Source organism: Mauremys reevesii, linkage group 3 (assembly GCF_016161935.1).
Source record: "Mauremys reevesii isolate NIE-2019 linkage group 3, ASM1616193v1, whole genome shotgun sequence".
Taxonomy (NCBI): Eukaryota; Metazoa; Chordata; order Testudines; family Geoemydidae; genus Mauremys; species Mauremys reevesii.
The window spans coordinates 48,857,397-48,877,589 of NC_052625.1; the positions used below are offsets into that span (position 1 = coordinate 48,857,397).

Sequence of the window (20,193 nt, forward strand, 5' to 3'; positions counted from 1 at the left end):
ATAAAAAGCGGACACAATCTTGTTTCATGGCAAAAGTACAACTTTAGGGAGGGGATTAGTGCAAACCTACAGTGTGTGTTTTCAGTTGAGACTGGTTTAACCCCTTCACTGCTGCCTGTCACTGCAAGCCCTCTGAGGCAGTATTGCTTGTCAATGGTTTCTGAAGCAGGAAGGCCAGTTTCTCTCGTATGGCTGAGTTGTGCTCTTGTAGTTTTAAGACATCTTTGCTTTTCCTTAATCCCAAGGCAACTGTGTTGGCCCAGTCCTCAGCCTCTGAATACCCGTGGCACTTGGCTGTCATGCCAGCAGATTGGGATCAGCCACATGCAACAGCAATTTGACTGAGCCACTTTGCCCTCCACATGGGGAACACAGGAGCAGCTTGCTGCACTAGCCCTGTGCGCTTGGAAAGCGTCCTCAAGTAGCTCTTTCGGATGAGTTTACATCTACATTGTGCCACAGGACCAGCTCAAAGCAACCCTAGAGAGGCCAGTGATTAAGCCCAGCATGTTTTCTAATGATTAGGGAGCCAAGATTACTGATATGTAGTCCCTCCTCCGCCCTTGCCTAGCTGTGTTATCACTTAGTGTCTCTTTATTCTAGCTTGCCCATCTGTAAACTGGAGATAAATGGAGAAAAAACGTGGCTCTGTTTCCCTTTGCCCCGTGTATTGATACTCACTGGGGTTATTGCCTTCTGGAAGCAGGAAAAGCAATGCCATGCCTGGGGCAGGCATAACCACATAAGCATGAGGCAACTATCAAGGACTGTCAACCTGTGAATGAGCTATAGAGCCACAGAATAGTCAAAAACCAGCGTAGCAACTTTATGTGTTATATGTAGGGCCCTACCAAATTCACAGCCCATTTTGGTCAATTTCACGGTCACAGGATTTAAAAAAATAATAAATTTCATGATTTCCGCTATTTTAATCTGAAATTTCACGGTGTTGTAATTATAGGGATCCTGACCCAAAAAGGAGTTGTGTGGGGTGTGGCCAGAAGGCTATTGTAGGGTGGGGGTTGTGGTACCCTTATTTCTGCATTGCTGTTGGCGGCGGTGCTGCCTTCAGAGCTGGGCCGCTGGAGAGTGGCAGCTGCTGGCCGGGAGCCCAGCTATGAAGGCAGCGCTGCCACCAGCAGCAGCAGCACAGGAGTAAGGATGGCATGGTATGGTTTTGCCACCCTTACTTCTGCGCTGCTGCCTGCGGAGCTGGGCCCTCAGTCAGCAGCCGCCACTCTCCAGCCACCCAGCTCTGCAGGCAGCAGCGCAGAAGTAAGGGTGGCTTGGTATAGTATTGCCACCCTTACTTCTGCACTGCTGCCACTCTCCAGCCACCCAGCTTTGAAGGCAGCATAGGAGTAAGGGTGGCAATACTGCAACTCCCTTATAAAATAACCTTGTGACCCTCACTGCAGCTCCTTTTTGGGTCAGGACCCCCCATTTGAGAAACGCTGGTCTCCCCTGTGAAATCTGTATAGTAAAGGGTAAAAGCACACAAAAGACCAGATTTCATGCGGGAAACCAGATTTCATGGCCTGTGATACATTCTTCATGGCCGTGAATTTGGTAGGGCCCTTCATTTATATCATATCCTCTGAGTATGGCAGCAAAGAATGCTGGCTTTGATATGTCTGAGGTAGTGAGACGTCGTGCAAGTTCATTGTAAGATTCGTTTTGATAATGCTGTGAAAGGTAAATGTACCTGCAATAAGAGGATTTTATATAGTTACTACATTGAACCTCTTATCACATTGTAACCAAGACTCAGAAACCCACACACAAGATGACCAAGGAAAAAAGTGTACAATGAAGTGTATGTGTGTGTGGGGGGGGACCCTGCTCCTATACAGTAACCAAATGTCTCGCTAAATGACTTGCTGAGCCAGGCTATTCTTATATCTTACATATAAACAGGCTCCATCTTTTAACCAGAAGATTCAGGAAAAAATTCCAGCTTCCAGTGAGAAAAGATTTAAGGTCAGCTTCTGTACTTCACACTACAAAACCTTTTCACACGGACAGCGTAACAAAAGGACCTGCAAATCTAACTGCAACATGTTTTATAACACGAAGAAAATCAGGAGATTTCCGTGACATGCAGGTTTTCTTTTTCAGGGCTGCACTAAGTCCTTTACAGCCTGCTTTGGAAAAGGTTGGGGGAAAGAGGGTGATATGGATTGTATATGAAGGATTGAAACTAACTTCTTTCCGTGCCACCATTTACCTATTAGTGCTTGTTATTGGGAGAGTCTTTGCAAGGTAGTATGCATGTTTGATGCATAAAACACATATGCCTTATCCCATTGGTCTGCAGATTGTTATAGTCATACACACACATAGTGATGTACATTTCTGTTTTTCCTGTAAAGACATATGACCTTCAGGAGTTTAAGCATGTTTCTGCTCACTGGTATAGGCGGGGCTCCTCGTGAATACAAGGGTCTCTGCCCGTGTGAATTCAGTTTTAGGTTTGGGACTAAGCTCACTAACATACAAATATCCCCCTGTATAAAATGTATTGCCTAGAGCGGCATTCATGACCTTGAATTTGAGTCCTTCTGACAGGGTGGACTAGGCCCTGAGGCTCCCTGCTGGAGGCCTTGTGGCCCTGCCACACCCAGCCCCAGAAAAGGACAATAGAGAGGCCCTCCAAGCTGCCTAGAGTGGCTGTTTGGGAAGCAGCCTATCAGGGCCCACCAGGCTAGTATAAGAAGAGCTGCAAGCTAACATGAGTTCAGTTCCTTGCTAGAGCTAGAGGAGAGTGGTCTGGGTTGGTTGCTGGGAATCCACTAGGACAAGGTCCTGAGGTAAGGGTGAAGAATGTGCTGGAGCAATGGGGAAGTGGCTCAAGGAATTGTACTAGTAGTAGCAGCAGCAGCAGCAGCATGTTTTGTTTAAAGGGACATGGTGATGGCTGGTATCTATTGGGTCCATGGGCTAGGACCTGGAGTAGAGGGGTGTGTCTGGTTCCCCCCCACCAGCCACTGGCCTGGACTTTGATGCACCATAGAAGGGGAACTGAACTCGTTTAGTGGCCTGGCTGAAGAGCTGTGGCCAGAGAGGTGAAGAGTCCCCAGGGGAGGAGCCCTGGGGGATATGGTTTCACACCAGGGCTGGGGCTACTTAAAGAGCAGGGATAATTTAAGATAGCCCAGAAGGGTCTGAGAGACATTTTAGACTAGGTTAGTGTGATAGGCCCTGCTGGACTGATTGATGAGTGGGCCCCAGGATAGGGCTTCAGATTGAAGGACCTTACAGTGGGTGCTGAAATAGACCCTCCCTCCTGTACTTATTTCCTTAGAAGACATTTGCTTTGCTTTTATCATGCAGACTGCATGTGACTTGGCCAGAAGGCTGAGTTGCCAAAGACCTACTGCAAACAGGTAGAGAGTGCATGTGGGCACAGCAACTTGGCCAGGGGGTGCATGTGAGAGGTGAGTGCACCCCATTATAGTCCTATAGTGGGAGTAGAGAAAATACCTTTTATGGCTTATTTTCTTGTTTCTTGAAATATTTATGAGTATAGGCCAAAAGTTTGTTTTACATATTACTTTTCTAAAAACTAGAACTCAACACTGCTCTTCCCAGCCTGGCTTAAAATGCCTTCTCAGGTGAGGTGAGAGATTACATATATTTATGCATAGCCCCCTTATTACCTAGACTAAAGGAGAACCTTCAGTAGCTATTAGCTGTACAGGGCCTATGGCACATAGCTGAGCAGACCTGATTCCATTCTGTAGTGTGCAGTAGTACACATACACTAACTATGCATACTGATGATGCTTTTTTCTTCTCCTACACTCTAGTTAAAAACAATAAACTTTACAATCGATTAAAACTATAGTACTGAATGTTTTCAAAGATCTTTAGCTACTTTAGAAGTAAATAGTAAATTCAAATGAACTCACCAGTTGTTCCACCTGAAGGAGAAATTCCTTGTTATGGTCTCTCTCTCCCCCAGCCAAAATTCCCTTAATTCAGTGGCCCCAATCCTGGCAAAACCCTTTGAGACAGAAAAGACTTGCTAGCTCACCAAATCCATCCCCTTTCAAGTGTAGGGAACTGCCATCTAAGAAAGGATGAGTCAGACCCTGCTGCCATTAAACTCTTCAGTGGGAGCAGGATAAAGACCCATTAAACTGGATAATGCTACTTGGGATCATAGCAAATAGGCCAAAAGCTGGAAAAAGACATTTACTTTTCTGTTTAGTGCTTTCAGCAACAATTTCAAATAGGGGGGAGAGGTGAAGGGAAGGAAATTGTTGCCTTCTCTTACTGAGTTCTTCAGAACAATGCAGTAACCTATAAAACAAAAAACCTGTTTACAGGTGTTCCTGTATTTCATACATTTCCCCAGATGCTTTTTTTTATGGTCTTCCCCTCACACATCTGAGCAATGAATGTGTTTGGCACAATATTGTTGACCTTGAGTGCCAATGTGCAACACTATACAATGTTTAAGGTAATGGAAGAGTCCTCTCTCAGATATTTAAAGAGGTGAACATACCAAGTGGAAGATGGTTTGGTGTAGAGAGGCTGATATAAGCAGACTTAGTGTGGGCCAAAAGGGGTAGCAAGTAATGCAGTAAAATAGTCAAACATATCCGTGGTTCTGGGAGATCCTAAAGATGACGTGGTAGTGAGTAGGGAGCTGGAGAAATGAAAGGAAGAGAGCTGGGCGTGCAGGCAAATTCAACTATGGGGAAAGAAAATCTGTTAAGAGATGGGAGGAAAGACTAAAAGAATGTGGCAATGGAAACCCAAGCAAGAAAGAGGAGTTTGTGATGAACAAAAAATGGTATAATGGAGTGAAAACTACCTCCTTGAGGCTGGAGGCCAGAGAATAGGAGGAAGAGGGATCAGTGTGGAGTAATAAGGGCATAGCCTTACTATGGGTTTTTTCTTGTTTTGTTTTTAACTGTACACCAGACTGATACTTTTACCCTAAAAGCAGGTTTAGAACAAGGTTAAATGACATCTTTTGTTCAAGTTAAAATGGAAGGTAATGTTCCAAACTGCTCCACTGGAAGGAGCTGTTCATTCTGGCTCCTGTCTGCCACTCTGAGAAGTATGAGCGGGTGGAGGCAGAAAACCGTAACTAGGGTGACCAGATGTCCTGATTTTATAGGGACAGTCCCGATTTTTGGGTCTTTTTCTTATATAGGCTCCTATTACCCCCAACCCCCTGTCCTGATTTTTCACATTTGCTGTCTGGTCACCCTAACCCTAACCCATGGGTGGGGAGAAGGGGGAACAGAAGAGGAAGTGAGACAAACTAGTGAGGAGACAACCTGACCCTTCAGTGTTGCTAGGACACTTTTTGCCTGTATTGGTAAACTGTTAGGGAAGTCAACTGCAAAGGCATTCAGAGCAAATCAAGGGTTAGAAGATCTCTATGCAGAAAGAGGAGCATGGGTCAGGGAAGTTCAAGAGCAGGGGTTCTCAAACTGGGGGTCATGACCCCTCAGGGTCACAAGGTTATTACATAGGGGGTTGCAAGCTGTCAGATTCCACCCCAAACCCCGCTTTGCCTCTAGCATTTAAAATGGTGTTAAATAAAGTGTTTTTTTTAATTTATTAAGGGGAGTCGCACTCAAAGGCTTGCTATGTGAAAGGGGTCACCAGTATAAAACTCTGAGAACCACTGCTCAAGAGGCTTGTCTACATTGAAGTTGTTGAACTTTTGTCTTTCATGGGTAATTACCCCCGCCCCCCCAACGAAAGACAAGTTTTGCTGACGCAAGTAGCAGTGTGAACGCGGCTTTGTTGGCAGGAGCACTCTCCTGCCAACAAAACTAAGGGTATGGTTACACTTGCAGCTGTACAGCGCTGGGAGTTAAACCTGTCTTCGTACAGCTGAGTAGGGAAAGCGCTGCAGTCTGTCCACACTGACAGATACCAGCGCACTGTCACAGCCAAATTTGCAGCAGCGACATTGGGAGCGGTGCATTATGGGCAGCTATCCCAGCTTTCAAGTGGCTGCAATGTGCTTTTCAAAAGAAGGGGGTGGAGTGTGACAGGGAGCATGGCAGAGAGAGAGTTGATTTTTGGAGCCGACACTCTGTCAGCAGCTGCCTTGCAAGTTCCGACCCCCTCTCCCACCCATCCCTCACTCACTGAAAGCAAACAGCAGCTAATAAGCAGCCTCCCCGAAACGGACCCCCGCTCGCTCCCTTCCTCCCACGCACTTCTCTCCTCAAGCCCCCTCCCTCCTCCTCTCTTCAAGCAAACACTAGCTGTGTTTGTTTTTTTGATAAGCAGCTTCAGGAGCCTGGCATTCACAACAAAATAAAGAGTCATCACAACAAAACAAAGAGTAATCTTTACTTAAAAAGATTATGGGAAGCTTCTGGAGGTCAGTTACAGTGTACTAAGATTATTCCCTGTTTACACTGGCACCCCAGCGCTGCAGCAGCAGCGCTATACTCTTTATTCCTCTCGTGGCGGTGGAGTACAAGCAGCGCTGTAGCCAGGGAGATATAGCGCTGTATGTTCCTTGCCAGTGTGGACGGGGAGTGAGTTACAGCACTATAAAGCCACTAACAGCACTGTAACTCAAGTGTAGCCAAGGCCTAAAACCGCTTGCAGGGCTGAAAGTATTTTGTCCACAAAAGTGCCAACAAAGTACCAAAAAAGAGTGTTTACACAGGCTGACTTTTAGTGACAAGGCTGTATAGCTAAAAGCTGTGTGGTGTAGACAAGCCTATTGTGACTTATCAAAGTAAGACTGAAGCAAATTCTTTTTATCAAGTGTTTTGAGGCCTGCTTGTTACTCCTTTCTGTTCAGAGTGCAACATCAGCGGAGGTCTCTCAGAAGACTCAGCCCAATTCTTCACAGCTTGGCAGCTTGTGTAGTCACCTACACCTGTGTAAGGTGAGTGTGAACTGCTACCATTCTGATTGGTAGCATTTTACACCTACTTTGCACTAACAGGGTACAGTTAGGCACTACAATAACACTATTAATGACTGCACAAGGTGCAAATCTGGGATGAATCTAGCCTATGGGATGTAAAGCCACTGTCTCTCATGCACACTTTGAGGCAGCAAATAGAGGAGACAAGCTCCTGATCAAGGAGAAAGTCTTGAAGAAAAAGTGCTAGTCCAGATCTTCTTTCCAAGATCCCGTCTGAGGAACTGTAAAGCCTTTCTCTTTGTGATGCTCTGTACCTTGGGGGAACAACCAGCACCCCAAAGTTCATCATTATAAAATGAGTGGCTGGTATCCAATGCAAAGTTTGTCATGTTGGGTGTCTTTGGAAGGCTCATGATGCACTGAGACTGGTTATTATAGTGATGTTATAGGGTATAATTTCATGTATATAGTTGTGGCTTAAAGCAAGCCCAGGCAAAAACTCTCTAAGAACAGAGAGGCAGTTCACACCTCACCAGGGCATGTATGAGACAAGCCCAGTCCAGCCTCACAAGAACAAAGGACACTGGCCTAGACAGCAACAAACAGATCTGTTAGGTCTGTTTGGGACTTCAATGAGGTAATGCTCACCTGACTCCGAAGGGGGGTCGGGGGGCAAAGCCAAGAGGGAAGAAAGGACATAATAAAAGGGAGAAACATTTTCCATGCTTCCCCTCTCGTCCACCTACATCTACAGACACCACCAAGCAACTGAAACGCTGATCAAAGGGGAGAAGAGCAGCCAGCCAGTCTGTGGTGAGAAGCATCTAAGTTTGTAAGGGCATTAAAAGTGTTAAGATCAGCTTAGAATGCATTTTGCTTTTATTTAATTTGACCAAATCTGATTTGTTGTGCTTTGACTTATAATCGCTTAAAATCCATTTTTATAGTGAATAAGTCTGTTTGTTCTATCTGAAGCAGTTTGATTTGGAGCATGTCAGACTCACCTTGGGATAAGCCTGGTACATATCAATTTCTTTGTTAAATTGACAAACTCATGTAAGCTTGCATTGTCCAGTGGGCATAACTGGACTTTGCAGGATGGAGGTTCTTTGGGTCGTGTCTGGGACTGGAGATAATGGCTAGTATCATTTGATTGCAAGTAGTTAGGAGCAGCTTGCATGTCAGAGGCTGTGTGTGAACAGCCCAGGAGTGGGGGTTTTCACAGCAGAGCAGCGTAAGGCCGGCTCCCAGAGTCAAGGATTGGAGTGACCTAGCAGATCACCAGTCCTGATCACACCAGAGGGGAATGTCACACCTTTCACTCTGCTGAGGTCAGGGGAAGTCAATCAATAGAGGTATTGCTGCATTAGATGGAAACTATGCCAAACTTAGCAGGTGGGCTGAGTTTCACCTTGAATTTGTAGGTTTGTTCTAACTTAAAAAAAAATCTACAGGTGTGAACCTGTGCAAACTGACACCCCAGATGTAGTTTGTTATATTGTAGTGTCTAGGGGGGTCAACCTCATTGTGCTAGGCACTGTACAAACATACAACACAGATTGTCGTACTTCAGGGACAGGGACCATCTGTCCTGAGAGCTTACCCAGTCTAATTTAGAACAAGACAAAATATGTGGTTTTGTCCACTAGGAAATGGGCTCATAGCCTAAGCACAATTTTTGAGCTGTACCAGTTTAGACTGTATTTGAATCAGTAACCTAGAGGTGACAGGCTCTGTATCACATTACCAAGCCCATGATCCATCCAATCTCTCAGCCAGTTTTTAATCCTAGATCTTTGTATAATGGATCATGAACTATTTTGTTGATTACAATTATAAAATGGAAACCTTTGCACACATGGCACTGGAGAATTAAGAGGTTTTTTATTTTGAGACAGCTGAAAAACTGAGTACAGCACTTCTCTTAAAGCAACTGTTTACACCATTTTGTCATATTAATATGCATCTTCTCACCCGAAATATAGCAATAAAAAATCATGCCTGGGAGAGTCTCATTAGAAGTTGGATCAGTTTTTATATGGGAGAAAGAATTCTTTGGACTCTGAACCAAAATCATACTTGCAGCAGCATTAGCTGCTGCTTTTATGTAAGATGAATGCCTGGGTGGGGTATAGTGACTACATTTCCTGTTGGTCTTCTAGCACAGGAGTCCACCCAAGAAAAATGGGGTGGGGCCACAATAGCCCTGCAGTTATTTCTGGCTGCTAGAATGGCCCTGATTCAGGCAAAGGTTGGGGGAGAGATTTTCTGGAGTTCACAAAGAAGGTCAATAGCAGAGCTGGGACTAGAATTTAGGAGTGGAAATCCTGACTTCATTGACTTCAACATTTCACATTAAGCCTCCTGATTTCCAGTTCAATCTTTCTTGGAGCCTGCAAAAGTGGTACTTTCTCCCTTGTCCCATGCACTGACTGCAGCTCAGAATCTAGGTCTCCCTCTGCATATGTTATTGCCAGTAAGCATACCCCTTTACTATAGGACAAATAAGACATCACATTTGTGTGTGTTTATAAAAAAAGAAAAATCTTTCAAAGCAATTCTCATATATTCTGATTAATTCTGAAAGTCTTAGCAAACAAACCAAAGTAGGGAGAACTAATCTTCACAGATTAATTTTGTTCTCTAGACCCATTTTATGGGGCAGCACTCTTGCAATAATTATTGATTATCAGGCAGGACTACTAATCCCCTTAAGGTCATTAAGTGTACTTAATTAAAGAGCAGTTAGCAAGCTTCTCTTTACCAAAGTAATAGTGGCTGTTAAAAGTGATTTGCACATTACCAATATGGTGGCTATTACTCTAATGGTCAATTTGTCATTTATATTTTCCAAAACAAATACATTTGGTAGGTCAAATGAGTGCAAAAAACATCGGACATGTACCTGTTACAATATAGGAAGATTTCTTTTTTTCTTAATGCACAAGTGTGAATGCATTTGTTCTACTCTAATTGCACATTTTATCTTAAGGTGAAGTGTATAAGTAGACACCATTTTCTATTTCTTTTATACACTCCGCTATGGAGATATTGATGTAGATTAGATATTAGAAATCTATCATTATATTCAAATGTGCATATAATCTTAATTCCCCACTGAAATTACTTTGCAAAACTCAGTATCTGAGAAATTTTTCATTATCTCAGCTCAGGAGAAGATTTGTGGAAAGTTTTAGAGAAATCAGTTCAGTCTTTTTTTTATTTTATTTTTTGAGGGAGAAAGTTTGGGGACAGAAACCATTATGAGCGTTTGAAAAATCACTTCCAAATGTGCTCAGTTGCATCCTGCTAAGAAGTTTCAGCAGTTCCTAATGAAGCTCTGACCCTTTTGACATCACTAAAATCTGTAGATTCTCCTTGCTTGATGTAATTAGTGCCTGTGAAAGAGGGGTTTAGTTTCTCAGGTTGCTACTGTGGTGATTTTTGAGACTGAAACACACCCTACAAAATCCTTTAAAAGCCTGCAAGGAGAAAAATCTTGGGTATAAAAAAAATATTCTGGCAAGTATTTTAGGTCTCTTCCCCCCTCCCCCCTTTCCATTTTTAACCAAATCTTATAACTTTTTCCTAGTGGCAAATAGGATTGTTCACCTAATGGAAGAAAGCACCTATTTTGAGCTCTGAAGGGTTACAGGATATCAGACCTTAAACATCCTTGGACCAGGACTATGCATTACCCATTTTTGCATGTCAGGCCAGGGTCATTTGGGACTCTTGCGGGAGGGGAGAGGGATATTCCACATTTGTGGGGGAAAAGAGGAAATGTTTCTAAAGAAGGCTTTTTCTTTCTTAATGGCAGCTGTTTAGGGGTTTGGAATTGACAGAGATGGGCAGAGTGCAGGCAAGGTGGAACAAAGCTGCATAAATAATACATTCAGCTGCATAATACATGCAATTCATAATCCATCCAGGAAGAGACATATCAAATTACATATGGGTAAAATATATTTGGGTAAGTCGGTCAATAAACATCAGGAAAATTGCAAGCTGTTCATAGGCAATCCATGCTGAAACAAAATGAGCTCCCCCTCCAAAAGGAGGGCAAATTCATAAAAGGGCTTGAGTGTGCCACCCTGAATGATGCACGGGACTACTTTTGGGGAAAGCTACTATTCAACATGACTAATGGTACAAAAATTCTCTATCCTTAAGGGCCCTGGTCCTGCTCCCACTATGAAGCCAAGGGGAGTTTTGCCATTGACTTTATTGGGAACAGGCTTGGGGCCTAGTTGTTAATGCTTGATGCCATAGCACGTGCATAACATCTTCATTTTAAATGTGTGTGTATATACTGTTAGATTTCCCCCCACTACATTTAATTTAGATATTTGCAAGCAGCTTACCAGCTAACAATCTTTTAATATTCTATTTATTTAATACTGTTGCTTGGGATGCCCATATAATCAGATAAGGGTCATTAAATCACTTTTGTGATTAAATAGGATAATACTATTTATTTGCTTTACTCACCCTATTAATATTAGAGCTTATGCTGACTATATTTTTATATTAAAATGAAGTTATAATTTTTCAAATATCATAATTATATGAAAAGGCTATATTATCTCATTGTGAGGATTACCCTCCTGTACCTTATCCACCATAATGTCTGTGCATATTGGCCTTCAGATTTCCTCATGTTAGCTGCTGACCTCAGGCATTTCTCTGGTCTCCCATCTGGCATCTGTTATTTATCCTCCACATAGTTCTAAAACATATCTCTGTCCCTCCACCCCCATTCCTTAAGAAGTTCTGAGTAGTCACTCTTAACTATTCATGCTCCCAATGATATCTGCTTTGTTCAAAAGACAGTTTGCATTTTCAGGTGGGCCTGCAAACCAACTTTTCACCTGTTCCTTTCTCCAACTGCAACCGAATTCTGTCTATTGTGATCCTATCACAATCCCCAGGGCCTGCTTGAGGATTTTAGGGAGGGTCAGTGGGACTACTCTTTGAGGTCTACCCTCACCAAATTTAATTGACTCAACTTCTATTTCTAAGGTGCTAGGAACAAATCTTCAGGCTCTTGTGAACCTCCTCCTGCAAGGGAAATGGAACTCAGCCATTTGCGCAGAGATCAGTGACTAGTTGACAACAGCTGAAATATTTTTGCAAGGGACGATTGGCCAATGCGCTGGGTATTTTGGAGCTACAACCCCTGGATATGGAAGGGATTTACATGCATTGTAGTGAATATGATCACTTATGTAATCCTTGTGAGTAACGCTGGGCAAAGAATGCTAACACTTTTCTAACAACATTTACACAGCACCTACACCTACCCCAGCCCACATTGACCACCACTCCCAGGCCACCCTTTCCATACTTGCAATGTACACAAACTGACTCCCTATATGCCACACATATGCAGGTGCTTGCTCCACTCTAGAGCTGGTTGGAAGATTATGTGCATGTATTAAAGGCAGAGAGGTTCATGTGGGATAAGTCTGTGTCCAACTGTGAGCTCCATTTTTGTATTGAGAAATCCCTTTTTATATTGTGTGGCAAACACATGTCTAAACTTTCCTGAGGGCAGCTTATCGTATTGAATTCCAGGCACTGTCCTGCCCAGGAGAAGGGCATGATATCTCACTGAAGGACTATCATGGAGAAGCCATGAAAACTGTCTTCCAGGGCTATTAACTATCAACTACAGCCTTACCTGCCTGGAACAATGGGTCTTCTTCACTGGTGGCAAGCCTGAGGAGGGTTGGAGGCTTCCAGCTGGGGACATGGCAATAGTGCTGCTCTGAGCAGGGAGCTGACCATCACACAAAGGCAGGAGGGGCTCTGGCTTGCCTGAAACATTAACAGAACTTCATGGGGTGAAATCAGACTGGGGAGGGTGCAGCTCAGGACTTTTGTTGTTTCAATAAGTGTCTGTTAAGAAATACCTTTGCTAAGCCTGTGTTCCTTGCTTTCCTTCTATGTTGTCTCCAAACGGGTTAAACTGGAAACCCAGGATGCCCACAGTTTAGGTGGAACTTTGTCTGAGAGAATAACTGGTGAGACTCAGACTGAGATGTTTTTGGGGGGAGGGGGGGGAGGGGAGGAGAATATTGTGTCTGGACAGGGAAGTTCCACTTCCCAAAGAAGGGTGTCAAATGCAGTTGAAACCTGGGAATGGGCCAAGACACCCAGACCTAGAAATATGGGAAGCAGGGGTTGACAGACTGGTGACCATACAGAAAGGCACTAGGTCAGGCTGTAATAAGGGGATTGCAAAAGCTTTCACTACTTATGAAATCTTGAGACTTCTGAAAACTTCCAAACAGTGTTAGAGCTGGGCAGAAACCTGGAATTATTTTTCTGGTGAAATTTTTTTAACTCTTGTTTTGGCTGAAATTTTGAAGTGTTCTAGAGGTGTAAACCTCTATACGTGTACACACAGGCAGGTTCCTTCCTCACCACTTCCCTCCAGCATGCAAACTGGCATTTCAGGCATGTTCCATGTTTTGTGCTCCCCATTCCCCTCCTGCTGCTGCTCTTCACTGGCTCTTGTCCACAGCTCCTCCCTGGTCTGCTTCTCCCCTGCTTTGTCAACAGCCTGCTACCAACTTGCCAGTTTAAAACTCTCTTCCCCCTGTGCAAGCATGTGAATTCTCACTCCCGCACAGCAAGGTCTCCTTACTCACATGTTTAAACAAATGGATGGTGAATGAGTTTTTGCTGCTTCTGTGTTGATTTCCTGTGACTATTCTAGTCAATGAACTTTACTTAGCATGAATGAAAGCAAATGTTAAGCTTGAATGTTTCAATATTCACCATCAATAAATTTCAAATAGTGGGCCAGATCCTCCCCTGGGGCTTGATCTTGACCCACTGAAGTCACTAGGAGTTAGGGTTGCCAGGTGTCCAGTTTTCAACCGGAAGGCCTGGTTGAAAAGGGACCCCGGCAACTCTGGTCAGCACTGCTGACTGGGCAGTTAAAAGTCCAGTCAGCGTCACAGCGGGGCAAAGGCAGGCTCCTTGCCTGCCATGTCTCTGTGCAGCTCCTGGAAGCATGTCCCTCCTCGGCTTCCTATGCATAGGGGTGCCTAGGGTGCTCTGCATGCCGCCCCTGCCCCAAGTGCCAGTTCTGCAGCTCCCATTGGCCATGGTTCCTGGCCAACGGGAACTTCAGGGGTGGCACACAGTTGCCTGGCTGCACCTCTGCTTAGGAGCAAGAGGGGGGACATGCCACTCCTTCTAGGAGCTGCCTAAGGTAAGTGGTCCCTGGAGCCTGCACCCTTGCCCAGCACTGACTCCCCTCCCCCCTGCCCTCCAAACCTCTTGGTCCCAGCTCAGAGTACCCTCCTGCCAGGGCCGGCTCTAGACCCCAGCGCACCAAGCGCGCGCTTGGGGTGGCCTGTCGCCGGGAGGGTGGCAGGCGGCTCCGGTGGACCTGCCGCAGGCGTGCCTGCGGAGGGTCCGGTTGTCCGGCGGCTCCGGTGGACCTCCTGCAGACGTGCCTGCGGAGGGTCTGCTGGTCCCGCGGCTCGGGTGGACCTCCCGCAGGCGTGCCTGCGGATGCTCCACCGGAGCCGCGGGACCAGCAGACCCTCCACAGGCACGTCTGCAGGAGGTCCACTGGAGCCGCTGGACTGGCGACTGTCAGAGCGCCCCCCGCAGCGTGCTGCCCTGCTTGGGGCGGTGCAATTGCTAGAGCCGCCCCTGCCTCCTGCACCTCAAATCCCTCATTTGTGGCCCCACCTCAGAATCTGCATCCCCAGCCCAGAGTCCATACCCCCTCCCACACCCCACCTCCTGCCTCAACCCAGAGCCCCTCTCATCCCTGGCCCCACCCCAGAGCCTGCACCCCTGCCCCAGCCCTGTAAAAGTGAGTGAGGGTAGGGAGAGCAAGCAACAGAGGGAGGGGGATGGTGTGAGTGAGGCCAGGGCCTTGGAAGAGGGGTAGGACAAGGGTGTTCAGTTTTGTGCAAGTAGAAAGTTGGCAACCCTGCTAGGATCCACCCAGATCCACACATGTATTGAAATCCAATGGCAGTCAGGAGCCTAAATACCTATGTGGATCTGGGCCTTTGCCATTAACTTCAATGGGAACAGGATCAAATCCCAGCATAACTCCACTGAAATTTACACCAGCTGAGGATCTGGCCCTTAACTAATCAACTATAGTGCAAATTTCAATTTGTGAATTTTACATTAGTATGTGAGGTTTGAAATTCACACTGTTGTTTGGACATAAATCATCGGATCAGGGAACAAAGAGAATATTTTATGGCTTGCTATGTCACATACAAATGCAGCCCAAACTTTGCAAAAATAGCAAACTAGTTGTAAACCTAAAGATCTGGAATTATCTGAAGAAACTCATGGATGACTTTTTAAAATATTAAATGCACTGAATAATTTTGCAACTTGTTTGTGGACTATTTGATTTTTGTCTTGTGTCCTCTTCATAAATTATTTGGAACATTAGTATTCACCCAGCTCTAGTCAAATATCCCTGTGGAGTAGGTCAGTATTCTCCATATGGGGGAATGAAGATACAATCGTCAAGTTAATAATAGCCACAGAGGGAATCCGAGGAAAGACCAGCAACTGAACCCATTCTATTATCTGATACTGCAGTTCCTTCAATGCTCCTTTCATTAAAATTGTTGTTGTGATGCATGTTCTTAATTTATATAATTAAGAGATTTAAACCAAGACTCAAGTACGAAAGATTTTTACAAGGGTAATGCTCCTTCCTTCTGTCCTCTCTTTATACACTGGAGGGGGCTGGATTACTAAACTACTGGTTTAAATCCAACTTGGTTACTAGTGTTTGAAAGGTATCTCATGGCGGTTTGGTGGCTTGTGGAAAAGGAGTTGGATTTCAATCCAGACACCACACCCAGAGGGGCAGTATAACAATCCACACAAACAAATTGTTCTCATTGCATAGATACAAATATAAAAAGGACAACTAATTGTTCCCTTGTTACTAATCTGAGAGGAGTAGCCAATCACTGAGTAGGCGGGGGGTGTGAATTACTTTCTCACACCTAGAGCACTGGTCAGGACTGAAGCACATTGACTAGGGAATATCTTTATCATGTAAATGATCTACCTAGTCAGCTATTTTTCATAATTTACAATAGGTAGGTGGCTTCAAAAGGAAAGCACTTGCATAGGGCAATTCCACTGTCCAATTATTTGCAGTTTGTTTGGGAAGTAGTACTCATCCTGGGCCAAATCATCAATCCTCAAGCACACTCTGATTTTCAATGAAACGAAGTAGGAATTTGTTCCACATAAGTAGGACACACAGCTTTATTATCAAAGAAGCAATATCCTGTATGAGCATTTTGTAGCCAGAAATAGCTGGCATCATGTGAAACAAATGCCCTCCAGAGTCTGCTCATTGTGCGGCTTGTGCTGTCTCATTATAAGTTGCCGGTGGTGCCTTAACTCAGGCTTGAAAGATGTATCAGTGGGCCCTCTCAGGACCTTTACATGGCAGAAAGAAGGATCCCATCTTCTGATTATAAGAGTGACACAGTGGTGAGGCACACTGAGCACTAGGAGGCACTTTCTCTACTGGAATCTTTACAGAAGCTCCTGAAGATAAAAAGACCTCAGGGAGGAACAAGATACTATATCCTGTCAGTTCCCCAGGATAGTGTATGTAGTCATGAAGAGATTTCATCTCACCAATGTGGAAAAGCAGCACTGGCCACTTCACAGGAAGAAAGAGCAGCCATGACTAATACTGAAAGTATTTGACAAGGTTCTAAGTGATCTCCACCGAACAAAGGGTTCACCTCAGTTCAGTTCCTTCCCCACCCTTGCACAGATGAACTGATTATGAATTGGCTGCTTGGAAGACAAGCTGGACACCCATAGCCAGGTACTGGGATAAATCTCAAGCTCCAGAATCTTTTGCTTCCTTTTCTGCTTTTGTTACCTTATTTGCTTGCTTGTAATCTTTCTTGGAGGCAGGGGGAGGGAACTTGTAGACTACCTTTGTGGTGTGTGTGTTTCTGTTATCCTACCAGCTTACTCTAAGCGTATGATTTTATACAGAGATCTAAAACTAGACGGGAAGAAGAGAACAATTTATAAAAACCTTTCTGGAATAAGCTAGGGTGAGTAACCTTTCCAATATGTCAGAATAAGGGCAACTGAAAGAATCATGCATTGCAATTAGGAAACTGGGAATTCAGTCAGGAGCAGATTGCTGTCCTACTGATCTGTCCAGCTTTGTTGTCAGTAACTGAGTCACACTAATTTTTGAATACCTTAAGAGAAAATGTCATGGATGCTGGTAGACCGGGTGCCAGCTCTTGCATCAGCTGAGCACTGACAAATTCATAGCTGGAAAGCAGATCTGCTCACCTCTGTTAGTATTCAAATAGGTGTTAGACTTGTCAGGATGTGTTTAAACTCTATAAAAATACTTGTAAATTGCTGCATGCACTAATCTTTCCTATGTCTGTAGCCCATGTTTATAAGGAAATATAAGGGTGGTGGGTTTTTTTTTAACTTTATAACTGTAAAAAAGCCTGCTCTTGTCAACTCAGACACCAGGAGTGGTTCCCTTGACCATCAAGAAGGACTATCAAAACTAAGTTGGCCATTCTGAAACATCACCATATAAAGACTTTGCTAACCTCCCCTGCACAGTTTACATGTGGAAGTGTTCAACTCATCAATTTGGATTCTGGAAGAGGGAAATAAAGAGCTGATTTTTAAAATTATTTTTTTATTTTATTTTTTTTTATAAAAAGGAATTGTTTTTGTTTGGACTGTCACAGGGTTGGAGCAAGCAGGGCTTTGGAGCTGTGCTCTGGCTCTGCTCCTGCTCCAGGCAAAAACCTGCAGCTCCGCTGCTCCAGCTCTGGGCTCCACTCCAAAGCCCTGGGAGCAAGGAAACAAAAGCAGAGATCCCCAGGTCAACTTGGGTTAGCCTTAAAAGACATTCAGTGCTGACAGAATGATACATCTGTCACCTTTTGGAACTGTAGTCTATAACTCCTTTGTGTCTATAAGCTGCCTGCTTTTAACCTGTAAACAACTCTCTCAGAAAGTGGAGTAATCCACCAGGGAGAGGCTGTTCTAGATTTCATTTCTGAGGAAGTGGTTGAGAATTTCCAAGTGGAAGACAGCTTGGGTGAAAGTGATCATGAAATGGTAGTTCATCATAGGCACTGACTCTGGGGGTACTGCGGACCTGGAGCACCCATGGGCAAAAATTAGCAGGTGCTCGGCACCCACTGGCAGCCAAGTTTCCCCCCTACCCCCTCCTTGCTGCCACCTCCTTCCCTGAGCACACCATGTCCCCTCTCTTTCCCCTCCCAGTGCTTCCTGCCTGCAGCCTAACAGCTGTCTGGTAGCACTTAGGACTTTCTGGGAGGGAGGCGGAGTGGGGATGTGGCATACTCAGGAGAGGAGGTGGTACGGGGTGGGTACTTGAGGGGTTAAATTGGGGTGGGAGGGGTCAAGGACCCGAAGGGGAAGCTGGCACCTAGGGCGTTCATGATTCTAAGGAATGGTAGGAGAGAAAACGGCAAAATAGAATGGATTTCAAGAAGTCACACTTCAGCAAACTCAGGGAAGCAAGTCTAAGTGGGGAGGAGAGTTTGAGAGTTGGCAGTTTTCAGAGACATTATTAAGGGCAGAAGAGCAAACATCCCCCTGCATAGGAAAGGTAGGAAGTATGGCAAGAGATCACCCTGCCTTAACCAGGAAATCTTCAGTGATCTGAAACTCCAGAAAGAATCCAGAAAAAATGGAAACTAGATCAAGTTACAAAGGACGAACATAAACAAATTACACAAGTATGTAGGGACAAAATGAGATTAAACAAGCTACAGACATAAACGGTAACAAGAAAATGTTTTACAAATACATTAGAAGCATGAGGAAGACCAAGGACAGGGTAGGCCCATTACTCAATAGGGGTGGGAAGGGGAGTGAGAGAAAAATAACAGAAAATGTGGAAATGGAAGAAGTACTAAATGACTTTTTTTCCTCATCAAAAAGTTTAGTAGCAATTGGACATTTAACTTAATGAACACCAATGAAAATGAGGTGGGATCAGAAGTGAAAATAGGTAAAGAACAAATTAAAAATTACTTAGACAATTTAGATGTTTTCATGATGAAATACATCTGGGAGTACTCAAGGAGCTGACTGAGGAGATATCTGAGCCATTAGTGATTATCTTCAAAAAGTCATGGGAGAGATTCCAGAAGACTGAAAAAGGGCAAATATAATGCCCATCTATAAAAATGGGAATAAGGGGAATTACAGATTACAAAGAGGGGAATTACAGATCAGTTGTCTTAACTTCAGTACCTGGAAAGAAAATGAAGAAAATACTTAAGCAATTAATTTGCAAACAAACACCTAGAAGATAATAAGGTGATACATAACAGTTAGCATGGATTTGCCAAGAACAAATCCTGTTGAACCAACCTAATATCTTTCTTTGACAGGATAACATGCCTTGTGGATTGGCGGGGGAGGGATGTTGTATCCTGACTTTAGTAAGGCTTTTGATACCATCTCTCGCATGACCTTCTCATAAACAAACTAGGGAAATAGCTCCATCTAGGTTGTACTGTAAGGTGGGTGGCTAACTGGCTGGAAAACCATTCCCAGAGTGTAAGCAGTGGTTCACAGTCAAGCTGGAAGGGCATATAGAGTGGGGTCCCACCGGGATCAGTTCTGGGTCCACTTCTGTTCAATATCTTCATCAATGATTTAGACAATGGCACAGAGAAGACTTCTAAAGTTTGTGGATGATACCAAGAGGGGGGGGGGTGTTTGCAAGTGTTTTGGATGATAGGATTAAAATTCAAAATGATCTGGAGAAACAGTCTGAAGTAAATAGGATGAAATTCACTAAGGACAAATGCAAAGTACTCCACTTAGGAAGGAACAATCAGTTGCACACATACAAAATGGGAAGTGACTGCCTAGGAAGGAATATTGCAAAAAGGGACCAGGCGTCATAGTGGATCACAAGCTAAATATGAGTCAACAGTGTAATACTATTGCAAAAAAAGCAAACATCATTCTGGGATGTAAGAGCAGCAGTCTTGTAAGCAAGACCCAAAGTAATTCTTCTGCTCTACTCAACACTGATTAGGCCTCAACTGGAGTATGGTGTGCACCTCTGGGCACCACTTTTTAGAAAGATTTGGAGAAAGTCCAGATAACAGCAACAAAAAATATTAAAGGTCTAGAAAACATGACCTATGAGGGAAGATTTAAAAACAAAATTGGGGTTGTTTAGCCTGGAAAAGACTGAGAGGGGACATAAGTTTTCAAGTACATAAAAGGCTGCGAGGAGGAGGAGGAAAGAGGTGGTGTGTGTGTTT

General features: G+C 44.3%; 2 long non-coding RNA genes across 4 annotated transcripts in view; one reads left to right on the plus strand and one right to left on the minus strand.

The window, feature by feature from the left end:
* The window catches only part of LOC120400977, a 98,051-nt gene that overhangs the window by 63,077 nt on the left and 14,781 nt on the right, over positions 1-20,193 (minus strand). For all 3 annotated transcript variants that reach the window (XR_005596205.1, XR_005596207.1, XR_005596206.1), the window contains exon 3: positions 12,543-12,679. This is a non-coding gene — a long non-coding RNA (uncharacterized LOC120400977). The remainder of the gene's footprint in view (positions 1-12,542; positions 12,680-20,193) is intronic.
* LOC120400979 lies at positions 2,781-14,157 on the plus strand. The gene is made up of 3 exons (XR_005596209.1): positions 2,781-2,810; positions 3,334-3,437; positions 11,882-14,157. It is a non-coding gene; the product is annotated as an uncharacterized LOC120400979 (long non-coding RNA).